Genomic DNA, 15417 nt, shown 5'->3' on the forward strand with positions numbered 1-15417 from the left:
CTATGGCTGGTTTTATGATCAACTAGCATTTGGTGCTTTTTCTACTTGGCCATTTTTCAGACATGTTTTAATTTGCTTCTGTGATAACATGCTATTTTGTGAGCAAGAATTTTGTGGGTTCAACCTATGCCCTTGATTTGAACACATAATGCAGAATAACACTTCAGTCTAAAACTATGAGGGTGCTGGATTATCAGATGTACTGTCTATCAGATGTTAACCAAGACCCATTCAGGATGGTGTCTGAAGTTTTGATCTTGCCATAGTTCGTAACTTATGCTGTCAAACAGAGGTTGATTTATTCTTTATTTCACTGTTTCTAGAATTCTGGTGTGAGAAAATTGGCTTTTGTGCTTAGCTGCAAAATAATAGTAACTACACCTTAAAGGTAATTCTCTTGATATAAAGTGCTCTGTGATATAAAAAGAGCTTTTCTTATAACAATCACTTGTGGAGTGTAGTTGGCAAGGGTAGCATTTATTGTCCATCACTAATTGCTCTTCAAGAAGATACGGTGAACAGTCTATAGCTTGTAGCTAAACATATTCATTCCTGGGAAGGACATGAGGCAAGATGTTATAATAACAAGAATATTAATACACAGTACTTGCAACTAGGCCTCTCGCCACTCACTAGAAAGAATTTCCTCTTACTGATCAACACTTGGTTGGAAAATGGGGTGTTTTGTTCTCATATTGTGAATTGTTGACTGCCAATCTAATGTGATTCTCCAACTTTCTCAACATTGCCCACTTGGTTCAGTAGCTAGGAAGATTCTACATCACATTCCTGTAATATCAATAATACCATAGTCATTTATTTATATCTGTGCTATCAGTTTACCATCTTTTCACACATGTTGTGTGCATTTAGGTAAAGAGTCTTTTAGTTCTTTTTTCCTAATCTGGACTTATTTGCTGGTCCATCCTTATGTTTATATGCTTTTTCCCAGCTCACAGACGATTGATTTGTCCTTTCCCTTTCATTTTCCAAATATCCCCTCACATGCATCTTCTCCAGTATGCCTCATATGACACCCACCCCCTCCCTCTCCATCACACACCCATTTATTAGTTTAAAGCCCTTTCTTCAGCCCCGAGGTATGCTATTTAGTAGTACACTGGTCCCAGCAAAGTTCAGATGAGGACCATCCCAGTGGTGCAGCTCCCTCTTCCCCTCATGCTGGTACCCATGCTCCATAGATTGAAAAATATTAACCCCTCATCAATCTTTGTGTCACACATTCAACTTTCTGACCATATCCAATTTGCTCATGACTCAGGTAATAAACTAGAGATTATCACCGTTGTGGTTCTGCTTCTGTCACTAGATAATCATAGTTCCTCAGCAAAACCTATTTCTTAGTCCTATCTTATGTCATTCATACCCATATCGACCTTGCCAACTGGATCCACCCCACATTTCAAATTCCCCTTAAGTCCTGGAACTAGGTAGGCAGCATAGCATTTGGATATCATACTTCTTGCAGTAATGTAATCCCTTAACTTCATAGATTCCTAGTGCAACTACATTCATTTTGTCTCTCCGTACTTGAACGTCCCACTGCACCATGGCACCATGGCCAGTTTGTTCATTTTGCTGATCTCATCTATACAAACTGTAAAAATGTTAATCATGTTAGACTAACTGAAGGGGGTGTGAGGTGGAAGATTCCCCTTGCTATCTTCTGGATCCTCTTAGCTGCCTCATTTACATGCTCTATACTTGACAAAGGGCCAAAACTTTAATACAAAACCTAATGGATATGACTACCTCCTGGAACAAAGTGTACAAGTAACTCTCCCTGTCCCTGCTGTGTTGTAGCGTTCTAAAGTTCAGCATCTAGATCATCAACTTACAGCCAAGGTTCCCATGAGCTGCAGACACTGACTGTCGATCTGATTGTTGTAGATTATACTGGTGTTCACCAGTTTCTACATGCTACAGGTGCAGCACATCAACTCTCTTGCCATCTTTATTTTGTTCTGGTTTAGCCAATTAGGTTTAAAGTTTAGAATATTGCTCAAAGATGATCCATTATTATGTATTTAACTTGTTATAATAATTCTATGACTGTGTGTGACATGAGCAGAATGGGTGGAGCAAACCTAAGATGAATATTAATCCCTTCAGGAAATATAAATTTAGTATAATACTTATATCTTCCCAGTATTGGCAAGAAATCCTGCCCTGGTTTACAGGAATAAAAAAATGTAAAACTCAACAATCACCTATTGGCATCTAATAATTAATGCTCCAGACTTCAGCTCTCAAGTTTCACTATTTCTGGCTCTTCCTGGTAGAATACACCTTTTTTTTAAAAATAGAACTTCAGATCTTCCCTCACTAAATCAAAGTCATTCACTTACCAAATTTCTGGATTTCGGTACTCAGCCTTGTTGTTTCAGTCTCCACTGAGACTTTCATGAGACTCTTATTTCATCCTTTTGTTATCTCACACTGAGATGTTCACCATGCAAAAGAGATTTTACATCCAGCATTCAAAGCTAACTTGCAGGAAGTTCATTATCCATAGCTGTCTTATTGGCATTTACTTGTACCTTAAGCTTTCATAAGCCCTGTCAACAAGTTATTCATAACAACCATTCAGTTCAGTTGTTCTAATTTCTTATCAGACTGAACTATTGAGTTATTTAAGTCTCTTCTATTCTATTTAAACTCTTAGGTACATAAGTATTTCAGCATACATCTTAATTACGAAAAATTAAGTGAAAAGCACAAGAGAGTTTTGTGACATTGTTATTTATTTTATGTATAGGTTTTGCGCCCATAATTGCTCAGGCCTTGTCCATCCATTGGTTCCTGTTCAGCCTATGTAAAATGGTCAACTCCTAAAAATAGTCATCCTACTGATTTGCTACTGGAGAAATAAAACCTTAAACAGTTCCATGGGATATCAAATTAAGGGCCTGTTTCCACACTGTATGGAATCTAATCTTTCCAATACATGTAAAATATTTAACAATTACTTTGATGATTGGCAATCAAATTTATTTCTTTGAAAATTTTAACATATTGGCATTTCCTACTGTCTCTCTTATGTGACTGATCAAAACCTCTTTCCTAAAATTCTATGCATCAGATAGAATACATATGAAATTACCTATTCCATTAAAGTGTTTTACATTACATGCACAATTTTAATTTGAAAGGAAGTAAGTATTTCTGTAATTAATAGTTACATTGTTATGGAGATGTAATGGTTATTCATTTAAATGAAAGACTAATTACCCATGTTATTTAAATGCCAAGGTATTTTATTTTATAAGTTACTGGAAGTGTGAGATGAAAATATCACAGTGCCCTCTCCTGGGCATCTGGGATCTGGGTGAACATGGCAAGCAAACTGTCTGTCCTTAACCAATTAGATGAAACATTATGAAATTGACAAGAATATGCACATTGAAATGTTGTAAACAATGTTAAATGAACATAGACCATAGAACAGTAGGCACAGGAATAGGCCCTTCAGCCCATTATATCTGTGTCAATCATAATGCCATTATAAACTAGTCCCATCTATCTGCACATGGTCCGTATCCCTGAAGTGCAGGAGGAGAACTAAATAAAGAGAATTGAAAGATTGCATTGAGAGAAAGAGGAAAAAAGAATCTGAAATAACATATAAAAATGAATTACTTTGATTAAAAAATATCTTAACAATAATTACATCCTTAAAAAATGAGATTTTACACCTGTAACTGTTCATCCTCAGTAGTAAAGAGATCGTTTGACAGTAACTAATATTTTACATATTATGAAAGGGGTATTTTTGTTTGACGTTACCTAATATAACTTTTTTTCATTTGTTTATCTAGTATCTATCTTGTAAATACAAGAATTTGACACACTCAATACAATTGAATCAGGAACCAGACAGCAAGATAGCAATTTTTTGAATGGCACATTGAAATATCTCCAACAGCAACTTTTTTGATTTCTGCATTTTAATACCATATCTGCCTTTGCCAAAAATTGGTATTTCATGCGCATATAAAGAACTTTGAGCACTTAGCATCATCATTATTTAACAGTGAATTCTGGCCCAATTATCCTTTGGTGAATTCATTGGATAGCTTCAGCCATGGTTGAGTTAGTCTGACCCATTTGTCGTATAAGGTAATGTTTCTGAAGGGATTAATATTCATCTTAGTTTTGCTCCACCAATTCTGCTCATGTCACACAGTCATAGAATGATAAACATCCACAGCACAGAAAAAGGCCTTTCATTCCATTGGGTCCACACTGGTCAAAAGCAACTGCCTAACTATTCTAATCCCATTTACCAATACCTGCCCACAGTTTTGTATATCTTGGCAGCACAAATGCAAAGTCAGATCTCTGTTTACTTTCTAGCTAAAACTCTATTTTGACTGTACCTGATGGGAACTGTAACTGCCAGATGTAACAAGCTTCTAGCTTACACGTGCTTCTCTGCATGTTTTACCAGGTCTTAAGTGAAAGGCTTTGTCATCATGAAAGGCTCTTTCATACTTTGTTGAACTTTTCTAGAGTTTGTTCACAGTATGTTTGACTTTTAAGCTGCTGTAGTGACCAGATATTTGTAAGAGTAGTTTTTAAAGTCTTTGAAATTGTAAATGTCCAGTAACTGCTCTTGGGTCAATGATTATCACCATTGTTACTGAGAAATATTAAGCAATACTGCTTACCATTGCAACCATGTTGTATGTGATGCAATGCCCAACCACTATCAGCTTGTGATTGGGATAGTTTGCTGCCACCATCCCCTTTCCTTGACAGGGTTAATGGGCCTATTGACTTTACCATAGTAGAAGAAAACCATTAATGAGTCTTAACAAGTCTTCAACGCACCAATAGTCCCCATTAGCAGCTATTCATTCTCCCAGACTGATCTGTAACCACTCCTTTGCCCAACTGTTTTTCTCTCTCTTTGGGCTCCTATCTCCACCTGTCATTTACTCTCCCTCTCTCCCCACCCCATCTTCTGTATAAAAACCATCCTCTTCCTAGCTAGCTACAGTTTGGAAGCAGGGTCACTGGCCCATACATTGGGTCATCAATGTGCTTGTTGATAGTCATATACCGGCCACTACAACGAACAATCGGAACCAGCAACCAGAAGCAGCAGAAACAGAATCAAATAAATTCCAGAACACACACTACAGCACTTCACAGGAGGCTCCAAAGCACTGAAGATGTCACCTAAACAGGGGATGAAATGTCTGCAAATCAACTTCCCAGCACGGCGACAACAACTGGCACCTGAGCTACAATTTCTTACACAAACCTTGATCAGTTGATATTTGTTGGCTTGGTCAAAGGGTTTTCCTTTGGCCTTCTGAACAATATTGGTCTGACTGTGTGCAAACAGTCACTTATTGTGATTATCCCCAGGTTGACGACAGGGCAGGCTCCCTACCCAATTCAGAATGGCGAGTGGGCTCATAAAGCCAAAAGGCCAATCAGTGACCTTTCAATTTGAAAGGAGCAACCGGTTGCAATAGAAAATAAGAAAAGAGGAGGGAGCTTCAAAATGGTGGGGTTCATCAAATATTTTAAACTTGAATTTGATCTTTAGATTAAAAATAAAATGGTTTTTGCAGATAGGTTACCCTTGTGGGAAGTAACCCTTCTACAAAACAGGGTAGAGCACACTGATAGAGCACACTGCGGTAGGTGAGGCCTAGTGGTAATATCACAGGACTATTACTCCAGAGACGAAAAGCACAGCAGGCCATGCAGCATCGGAGGAGCAGGACAGTTGACGTTTTGGGCATAAGTCCTTCATCAGGAATTTGGAGGGGGAAGGGTGTTGAGACATAAATAGGGGGTTAGGGGTGGGGCTTGGGAAAGGTACCTGGGAAGGTGATACGTGAATGGTAGGGGATAATTGAGATAGGTTGGTGGAACCTAAATAAATGCTACTTAAAAAAATACACAATTTTCATTTTCCTCTTGTGAAACCATGATGATGAATTTACCACAATAACATCTAAGGCAAAGAGGTAGAGAGACAAACAGGCAGTGCCAAATTGGAGGGTTGGATCTGGGATGAGGTTGGAGGAGGGGAGATTTGGAAACCAGGAAAATCGATGTTGATGCCATGACGTTGAAGGGCGCAAAGGTAGAAGATGAGGTGTTTTTCCACCAGTTATCAAGTGGCTTCAAATGGTTTGAAGTGGTCGGCCACAGAGCAGTGGGATTGTTTGGCGTATGTGTCCCAAAGACATTCCCTGAAACGCTCCGAGAGTTGGTATCCTATCTCCCTGATTTAGAGGAGACCTGATTGAGGGCAACAAACCCAGTAGATGAGATGGGTGGATGTGCAGGAAAATCTCTGCTGGATATGAAAAGATCTTTTAGGACCTTGGACAGAGGTGAGGGAGGAGGAGTGTGCACAGGTTTTACACCTCTTGTGGCAGCAAGGGAAGATGCCAGGTGTGGAGGGTGGTTAGGTGGGAGGGCATGGACCTAACGAGTGAGTCACGGAGGGAATGGTCTCGGTGGAACACAGTTAGGGTGGGAGAGAAATATGCCTCTGGTGGTGGGGTGTGATTGTAGGTGGCAGAAATGGCGGAGGATAATTCGCTGTATCCGGAGGCTAGTGAGGTGGAAGGAGAGGACCAGAGGGATTCTATCCTTGTCATGTTTGGTGGAGTGGGGTTCAAGGGCGCAACAATCCAAAGACCCAGGTAACGTTCTGATGACCTGGGTTCAAATCCTGCCACAGCAGATGGTGGAATTTGAATTCAATTAAAAAATCTGGGATGAATCATTCAATGATGACCATGAATCCATTTCCGATTGTTGGAAATGCTCATCTGGTTCACTTACGTCCGTTAGGGCAGAAAACTGTCATTCTTACCTGGTCTGGCCTAATGTGACTCCAGACACACAGTAATTCAGTTGACTCTGGACAATAAATGCTGATCTAGCCAGTGACACCCACATCCTGTGAATAAATAAAAACAAACTGGTGGGGAGGAGAAAGTGAGGACTGCAGATGCTGGAGACCAGAGTTGAAAAGTGTGGTGCTGGAAAAGCGCAGCAGGCCAGGCAGCATCCGAGGAGCAGGAGAATTGATGTTTCAGGCATAAGCCCTTCTTCAGGAATCTTCCTGAAGAAGGGCTTATGCCCAAAACATCGATTCTCCTGCTCCTCTGATGGTGCTTGGCTTGCTGCACTTTTCCAGCACCACACTTTTCAAAACTAGTGGGGAGGGCAATTATGTCTGCCCGCTCTGGCAAAATGGTCTGCTGCTGGAAAACTACATTCAAAAGCACCCAAGCTGACCTTTGTTGCCAGCTGAATCCTTGAGTTGGATTAACAAATTGGATTAATTGCACATTGCATTTTGCTATGGAGCACCTCTAACCAAAAGAGTTGGAGAAGCTGATGTTGACAAAGGTAAACTCTGTTATCTTCTTACTGTTTCACCACTCAAACATATCCAGAGTAAAAGTAAATCATGCCACAATATTTACAAATGCTTTACAAAAGTTAGTACACTTGCAGGATTATGTGGTGCTGTTATGTTTATTTTCAGAAATTTCAAAAATGATAATAAGATATTCGAGCTTCATTCTTAATTATGTCACTATTTGAAAATTGTGGTCAATGACCCAAGCAACTAGGCCCAATATAAAATTGGCTAAACAGTTTCTGCAAGCAAGTCCTGATGGAATGCAGAGGCCATGGTTACCACAGGTCAATAGGAAACAAGGACCAACCCAGACTTGTATTGCATAACAAACAGAGGTAGTCAACCTTAACAATGGCAGATTCATTATGATCTGAAACCCATTAAGAGGTACTCAGTCAGAACAAAAGGGTGCCTGCTCCCACACCTCCCCCCTCACCTTCATCCAAGGCCCCAGAGGAGCCTTCCACATCCATCAGAGTTTTACCTGCACGTCCACACATCATTTACTGTATCCATTGCTCCTGAAGTGGCCTCCTCTACATTAGGGAGACAAGACGCCTACTTGCACAGCGCTTCAGAGAACATCTCCAGGACACCTGCCCTGTGGCTGAACACTTCAACTACCCCTTCTACTCCGCCAGATCCTGGGCCTCCTCCAATGCTACTCCCTAACCACCTGACGCCTGGAGGAAGAATACCTCATCGTCCACCTCGGGACCCTCCAACCTCACGGCATCAATGTGGATTTCACCAGTTTCCTCATTTCCCCTCCAACCACCTTATCCCAGTTCCAACCTTCCAACTCGACACCGCTCTCATGACCTGTCCTACCTGCCCATCTTCCTTCCCACCTATCTGCTCCACCCTCCCCTCTGATCCATCACCATTAACCCCACCTCCATCTAACTATCACACTCTCAGCTACCTTACCCCCAACCCCATCCCCTCCCATTTACTCTCCACCCCATCAGCTCACAGTCTCATTCCTGATGAAGGGCTTTTGCCCAATACGTTGATTCTCCTACTCCTCAGATGCTGCCTGACATGCTGTGCTCTTCCAGCACCACACTCTCAACTCAATGTTTGTGTACTGCCCAGTTTTGGGCAGGCCTCTTTACATCATGAAATAATCATTTCTTGGAAAGGGGATGGGGATACCTGGATGAACTAGCCTAATCACACTGACTATGACCCCATTGGATGAAGATGGGGAACATTCCAAAAGGGCTCAGAAAGGGGGGATTAGAAGGGATATCTGGTTGGTAAAAACAATGACTGCAGATTCTAGATTCTGGAGTAGAGTGGTGCTGGAAAAGCACAGCAGTTCAGGCAGCATCCGAGGAGCAGTGAAATCGACGTTTCGGGCAAAAGCCCTTCATCAGGAATACAGGCAGAGTGCCTGAAGGGTTGAGAGATAAATGAGACGAGGGTGGGGGTGGGGAGAAAGTACCATAGAGTACAATAGGTGAGTGGGGGTGGGGATGAAGGTGATAGGTCATGGAGGAGGGTGGGGGAAGGTAGCAAAGAGTACAATGGGTGGATGGGGGTGGGATGAAGGTGATAGGTCAGAGAGGAGAGTGGAGTGGATAGGTGGAAAAAAAGATAGGCCGGTAGGATAGGTCATGGGGACGGTGCTAAGCTGGAAGTTTGGAACTGGGGTGAGGTGGGGGAAGGGGAAATGAGGAAACTGGTGAAGTCCACATTGATGCCCTCAGGTTGAAGTGTTCCAAGGCAGATGATGAGGCATTCTTCCTCCAGGCGTCGGGTGGTGAGGGAGCAGTGAAGGAGGTCCAGGACCTGCATGTCCTTGGCTGAGTGGGAGGGGGAGTTGAAATGTTGGGCCACAGGGCAGTGTGGTTGATTGGTATGGGTGTCCCAGAGATGTTCCCTAAAGTGCTTTGCTAGGAGGCGTCCAGTCTCCCCAATGTAGAGGAGACTGCATCGGGAGCAATGGATACAATAAATGATATTGCTGGATATGCAGGTAAAACTTTGATGGATGTGGAAGGTTCCTTTAGGGCCTTGGATGGAGGTGAGGGAGGAGGCGTGGGCGCAGGTTTTGCAATTCCTGCCGTGGCAGGAGAAGGTGCCAGGATGGGAGGGTGGGTTGTTGGGGGGCATGGACCTGACCAGGTAGTTACGGAGGGAAAGGTCTTTGCAGAAAGTGGAAAGGGGTGGGGAAGGAAATATATTCCTGGTGATGGGACATCTGGAAGACTCCATGTGAGATCCTTCCTTGTACTAAGAAGACCCTGACTTCCTTGTTGACACAGCTCAGTGAATTGGATACAGCAGCCCAATCAAGTTCACTTATTGTGTAAGAATTTTTTTTTACTTCTGAGTGTGTTAATAAAACTAACAGTGCTTTGTTTGTCTCATACAGTAACAGCACCTGGGTAAACACATTTTATGTGTAACAAACTGGCCGAAGTGTGTGTTTAAATATTGCACAGGCAACATTTTTTGTGCCCCAAGTGGCCTTTGATAAGTTGCTTCAAAGTTGAACCCACCAGCCTTGTATTCTCAAAAATCCAACCTGAGCCTGTTTTAAGAGGGCAGCTGCCCCACATGACAGCCAAGATTCGAGAGGGTGGATGAGGATAGAGGCAATCAACCAGTAACTGGGCCATAAGCCAAGTGTTTCAAAAAGTGAGATGATCAAACAGTAGAATTCGAAGCAAGGTTAGTTAAATTCTAGAATCAGCCATGAGAACAGCTAAGACTCCTAGAGTTTCAGAGGGGTGCAACATGGTTTTCTGATATGCCTTAGATGAAAAGAGACTGGAACAGAAAATTAGCGAAAGCCAGATCCCAAACCCAGTCGACTTCTGTATCTCTGGATAGTCCAGAGAGAGAGAATAAAGAGGCAAGAAGAACTGAACATAGGGTTAGGGGCCCACAAGAGAAAGAGAGAGAGAGAAAACAGTACATTACAAGGTAACAATAGGAGAAAATGACACAGTACCCAGAGTGAGAAGAAGCAATCAAAATGTACACAAAAAAAAAGTGGCTCAGGTATTGCAGTAAATATCACGTCCGGGATCCACGGGTCAGAAATGCTGGGAGACAACATGGAATGCTGAAGGGAAGTGCACTTTAAAACTTAGCAAGGCCTGAAACATCAATTTTCCTGCTCCTCGGATGCTGCCTGACCTGCTGTGCTTTTCCAGTGCCGCACTCTTGACTCTAATCTCCAGCAGCTGCAGCCCTCACTTTCGCCAAGGCTATAGTGATAGCCAACTGTATGAAGCTGCTGCGAAGTCGAGAATGAGAGAATGTGAAACTAAGCAAGGAGTTGGAGGAAGTGAAGCAGACACTGGAGAAAATAAGAGTCAAAGCAGCACAGCAGGAACAAAGGAAACAGGTGAATTTAGTACACATGGACCGGTTCCAGACCCAGTGTGTAAAAGCTTATCAAGAAGTACAACATGCGATCAACAACCATGATAAAGCCCAGAAAGCTGCGACTGAGTTATCAGAAATATTAGCCAATTTATAGTTTGCACTCAAAGTCCTGTACCAGGCAGGCAAAGAAAATAAAGCCTGCACTGTAGAACATTCTAAATGCCAGTGTGAGATTGATAAGTTGCAGTTTTCAGCACAGAAATGAAGGATATGTATATTTGGAATAATAGTCAGAGAAGGAAAATAGTTAAAAGGTAGAATGGGGGAAAAGAGAGGAACAAGCTCACAGGTACACTGAGTGCAGCAATCACTAGGGACCCCACCTCCCTGCCAGAGCCTTCTGCAACCTGTGCCTTACCGTGTCTCAATGAACCGTCTAACAACAATCTGCCAGGATGGTCGAAGTAACAAAAATCTAATGACACCTATAACCCCATTCATAGTAGCACAACTGGCTGAGATAGCAAACAAACTCTATATTTGAGCCCTCTGCTGACCTGCATATGTTCCTGAGCCTTGCGATTCACTCTGCCTTCCCCAATCCCCAGAACCTTGGGGAGAGTAGCTGTAAGACATGAAAGCAACAATTTTAGCAGCAGTCAGCTACAATAGAGGAGATCCAGTGGAAGGTGCAAAAAGGAGAGCATCCAACTACATTTGCCAGTCAGCTGTGGACACAGTTCACAGGAGCCTCTGTGAACCTAAACTGGACTGCACTGATACCACAAAACAAACTAAAATGGTCCCGAACATTTGTCGCATATGGTACTCAGGCAGCAAGGAAACCTTGTGACAATTTTGACACTACAGACAACACCCATACAGAACAATGGCTGTTCAGGCAGAGGGCCTAGGCTTGGGAGAAAGAGATGCATGAATCAGAGCGCCCCAAAGGAGCACTGCTCCGGTGCCTGTAGACTTAATTTGGTATTCATTCATTAAACTTTTCTTAGAGTGTCCATGCAACAACCCATTCCAATTCCAAACTTTAGGTTAAATTCCTGAAACACCAGTAAGGAAAAATTAGCACCTGACCAAAATTGGCAATTTTAGAATAAAATGAGAAATTGGGAGGAAACAATTCTTGCGAACAAAATTAAACCAATGGGGAAAAGGTTTGATCAAGAAGCATGGGTCAATTGTATGTGTCCATGAATGGAAATACTGTGTAGATGGTAAGCAAGAATGGAAGGTGTGTAGAGGGGGCAGCCTCCTGATGGTTGGAGGCAGCGGTGGATGCTGTACATCCAGGTGATTGTAGGTAGTACCAGTGGACTTTTCAAGATGGTGGCACCACCTAGGTGACATCTCAGAGGGGGCCAGCCAGAATGGGACTCTTGGTACAGTGGCAGCCTGGCTTGGCAGTGGAGCCAAGGACCCATGGTTGCAGCACGTCAAGAGCATGGACTTCAAGCGTTGGCAAGTCAGCAGCTGCAGTGGCAGCATCATTGTATCCCCAGAGCGGGTACTCCTGATTATCGGTGAGGCAGCAGCAGCAATGGAGCCAAGATCTCCAGGTGGTAGGGAAAATGTGGGTTCAGCAGCAAAGAGATGGCGCCTAATGAGTGGCGACTCCTACGATGGTGGGTTTAGTACAGATGGAAATGAGTTGGTGGAGGAGGGGTGGCAGTGCAGTTGTCCTGTCGCTGGTGAAATGGCTCAGGACTCATGGTGAAGGGGGCAGAACAAAGATAGACTCTCTTTCAGTTTTTTTTATTCTTAAACTATTCAAAATGGCACTGGATTGTGGCGACAGCTGAAGCTTTTCATTGTATTTTACTGTACTAGTCACTATAAAATGCAAGTGACAATACATCATTCAACTTCAGGGAGGTTTTAAATAAGATAGTTACAGGTACTGCCTTGAATTCTTTCAGGAAGTGAGCAGTATACTGCACACACCTCTTCTTATTATCATCTACTTTGTCTTTGGAAGACCAGTCAAACCAGGAGAGACCTACTCTGGCTATATGTGATTCATCCCAATGGACACAGGCGAACATCAGAATGGTTTGTTATGGGTCTTTAATATATCTCATCATTGTCACAGTAAAATTAATTTGGTGGAAGAAAAATCTATTACAAAACTTGAGTATGCAGATGATGCTCAACCAATAATCTCCACGCATAAATTAAAGATTCTTTTGAATATACCCATAAATATTCATTTTCTGTTCATGACAAAGGTGGTAGAACTAGGAAGAAAGCTGAAAAGCAGGACGTCCAAGGTGGTTATCTCCGATTTGCTTCCAGTTCCTCGGGCTAGTGTAGCCAGAAACAGGGAGATAATGGACTTGAACGTGTGGTTGGGGAACTGGTGCAGGAAGCAAGGATTTAAGTTCTTGGATCACTGGGGTATATTTTGTGGTAAACATAAATTCTACAAGAGAGACGGCTTGCACCTTAATAGGTTAGGGACCAGCATTCTGGCAGGCAGGTTTTCTACTGCAACACTGCTACATTTAAACTAAGTAGCGGGGGGAGGGGACAAGCTGGATGTTTAAAAAGGAAATTGAAGGGAAAGTTAGAACAAGAGAAGTCAAGAAAGACAACTGTATCAATGAGGCAGAAAACTCGGAAAGGTATCATGCTATAAGGTTGAGTGAAATAAGGGTTGATGGGAAGGGTGAGAGCAGTAACAAATTAAAAATACTATACATGAATGCACGAAGCATTAGACATAAGATGGATGAGCTTGAGGCTCTTTTGGAAATTGGCAGATATGATATTGTGGGGATAACTGAGATGTGGCTTCAAGTGGACAGGGCCTGGGAAATGAATATTCAAGGATACACGTGCTATCGTAAGGACAGACTGACGGGCAGAGGGGGTGGGGTGGCCTTGTTGGTAAGGGACGATATTCAGTCCCTTGCGCGGGGGGACCGAGAGTCAGGGGATGTAGAGTCAGTGTGGATATAGCTTCGAAATACTAAGGGTAAAAAGACCCTCTTGGGAGTCATCTACAGGCCCCCAAACAGTAGTCTGGATGTCGGATGTAAGTTAAATCAGGAGCTGAAATTGGCCTGTCGCAAAGATGTCACTACAGTTGTTATGGGGGATTTTAACATGCAGGTAGACTGGGAGAATCAGGATGGTATTGGGCCTCAAGAAAGAGACTTTGTGGAGTGCCTCAGAGATGGATTCTTAGAGCAGCTGGTGCTGGAGCCGACCAGGGAGAAGGCAATTCTGGATCTGGTATTGTGTAACGAACCAGAATTGGTCAGAGACCTCGAAGTGAAGGAGCCATTGGGAAGTAGTGACCATAATACAATAAGCTTCAATCTGCAATTTGAGAGGGAGAGGGTACAGTCGGAAGTGACAGTATTTCTGTTGAATAAAGGGAACTATGGAGCTATGAGGGAGGAGCTGGCCAAAATTCAATGGTGCAATACCTTAGCAGGGATGACCGTGGAGGAACAATGGCGGATATTTCTGTGTATAATGCAGAGGTTGCAGGATCAGTTCATTCCTAAAAGGAAGAAAGATCCCAGGAGGAGGCATGGGCGGCCGTGGCTGACGAGGGAAGTAAAGAAACATATAAAGTTAAAAGAGAAAAAGTATAACATAGCTAAGATAAATGGGAAAACTGAGGATGGGAAGCTTTTAAAGAGCAACAGAGGATTACTAAGAAGGAAATACGCAGACGAAAAATATTAAGGTCCAAGAATATTAAGGAGGATAGTAAAAGCTTTTTTAGGTATGTACAAGGCAAAAAAATGGTTAGGACAAAAATTGGGCCCTTGAAGACAGAAACAGGGGAATATATTACTAGGAACAAAGAAATGGCAGAGGAATTAAATGGGTACTTCAGATCTGTGTTCACTGGGGAAGACACAAGCAATCTCCCTGAGGTAACAGTGGCTGAAGGACCTGAACTTAAGGGAATTTATATTTGCCAGGATTTGGTGTTGGAGAGACTGTTAGGTCTGAAGGTTGATAAGTCTCCGGGGCCTGATGGTCTGCATCCCAGGGTACTGAAGGAGGTGGCTCGGGAAATCGTGGATGCGTTGGTGATTATTTTCCAGAGTTCAATAGATTTGGGGTCGGTTCCTGAGGATTGGAGGGTGGCTAATGTTATTTCACTTTTTAAGAAAGGTGGGCGAGAGAAAGCAGGAAATTATAGACCAGTTAGTCTGACCTCAGTGGTGGGAAAGATGCTGGAGTCTATTATAAAGGATGAAATTACTGCACATCTGGATAGTAGTAACAGGATAGGACAGAGTCAGCATGGATTTATGAAGGGGAAATCATGCTTGACTAATCTTCTTGAATTTTTTGAGGATGTAACTATGAAGTTGGACGAGGGAAATCCAGTAGATGTAGTGTACCTGGACTTTCAGAAAGCTTTTGATAAAGTCCCACACAGGAGGTTAGTGAGTAAAATTAGGGTGCATGGTATTGGGGGCAAAGTACTAGATTGGATTGAAAATTGGTTGGCTAATAGGAAACAAAGGGTAGTGATAAACGGCTCCATTTCGGAATGGCAGGCAGTGACCAGTGGGGTACCGCAGGGATCCGTGCTGGGACCGCAGCTTTTTACAATATATGTTAATGATATAGAAGATGGTATCAGCAATAACATTAGC

At 42.7% G+C, this 15417-nt stretch overlaps 1 protein-coding gene across 1 annotated transcript in view; it reads right to left on the reverse strand.

Annotated features, from left to right (window-relative positions):
- drp2 (dystrophin related protein 2) overlaps positions 1-15417 on the reverse strand; it is a 518740-nt gene that overhangs the window by 479600 nt on the left and 23723 nt on the right. The gene's annotated exons all lie outside the window — the stretch shown is intronic.

Source organism: Chiloscyllium plagiosum, unplaced genomic scaffold (genome assembly GCF_037043375.1).
Source record: "Chiloscyllium plagiosum isolate Xiang-an unplaced genomic scaffold, Cpla_swu_hap1 HiC_scaffold_11, whole genome shotgun sequence".
In the NCBI taxonomy this organism is placed as follows: Eukaryota; Metazoa; Chordata; class Chondrichthyes; order Orectolobiformes; family Hemiscylliidae; genus Chiloscyllium; species Chiloscyllium plagiosum.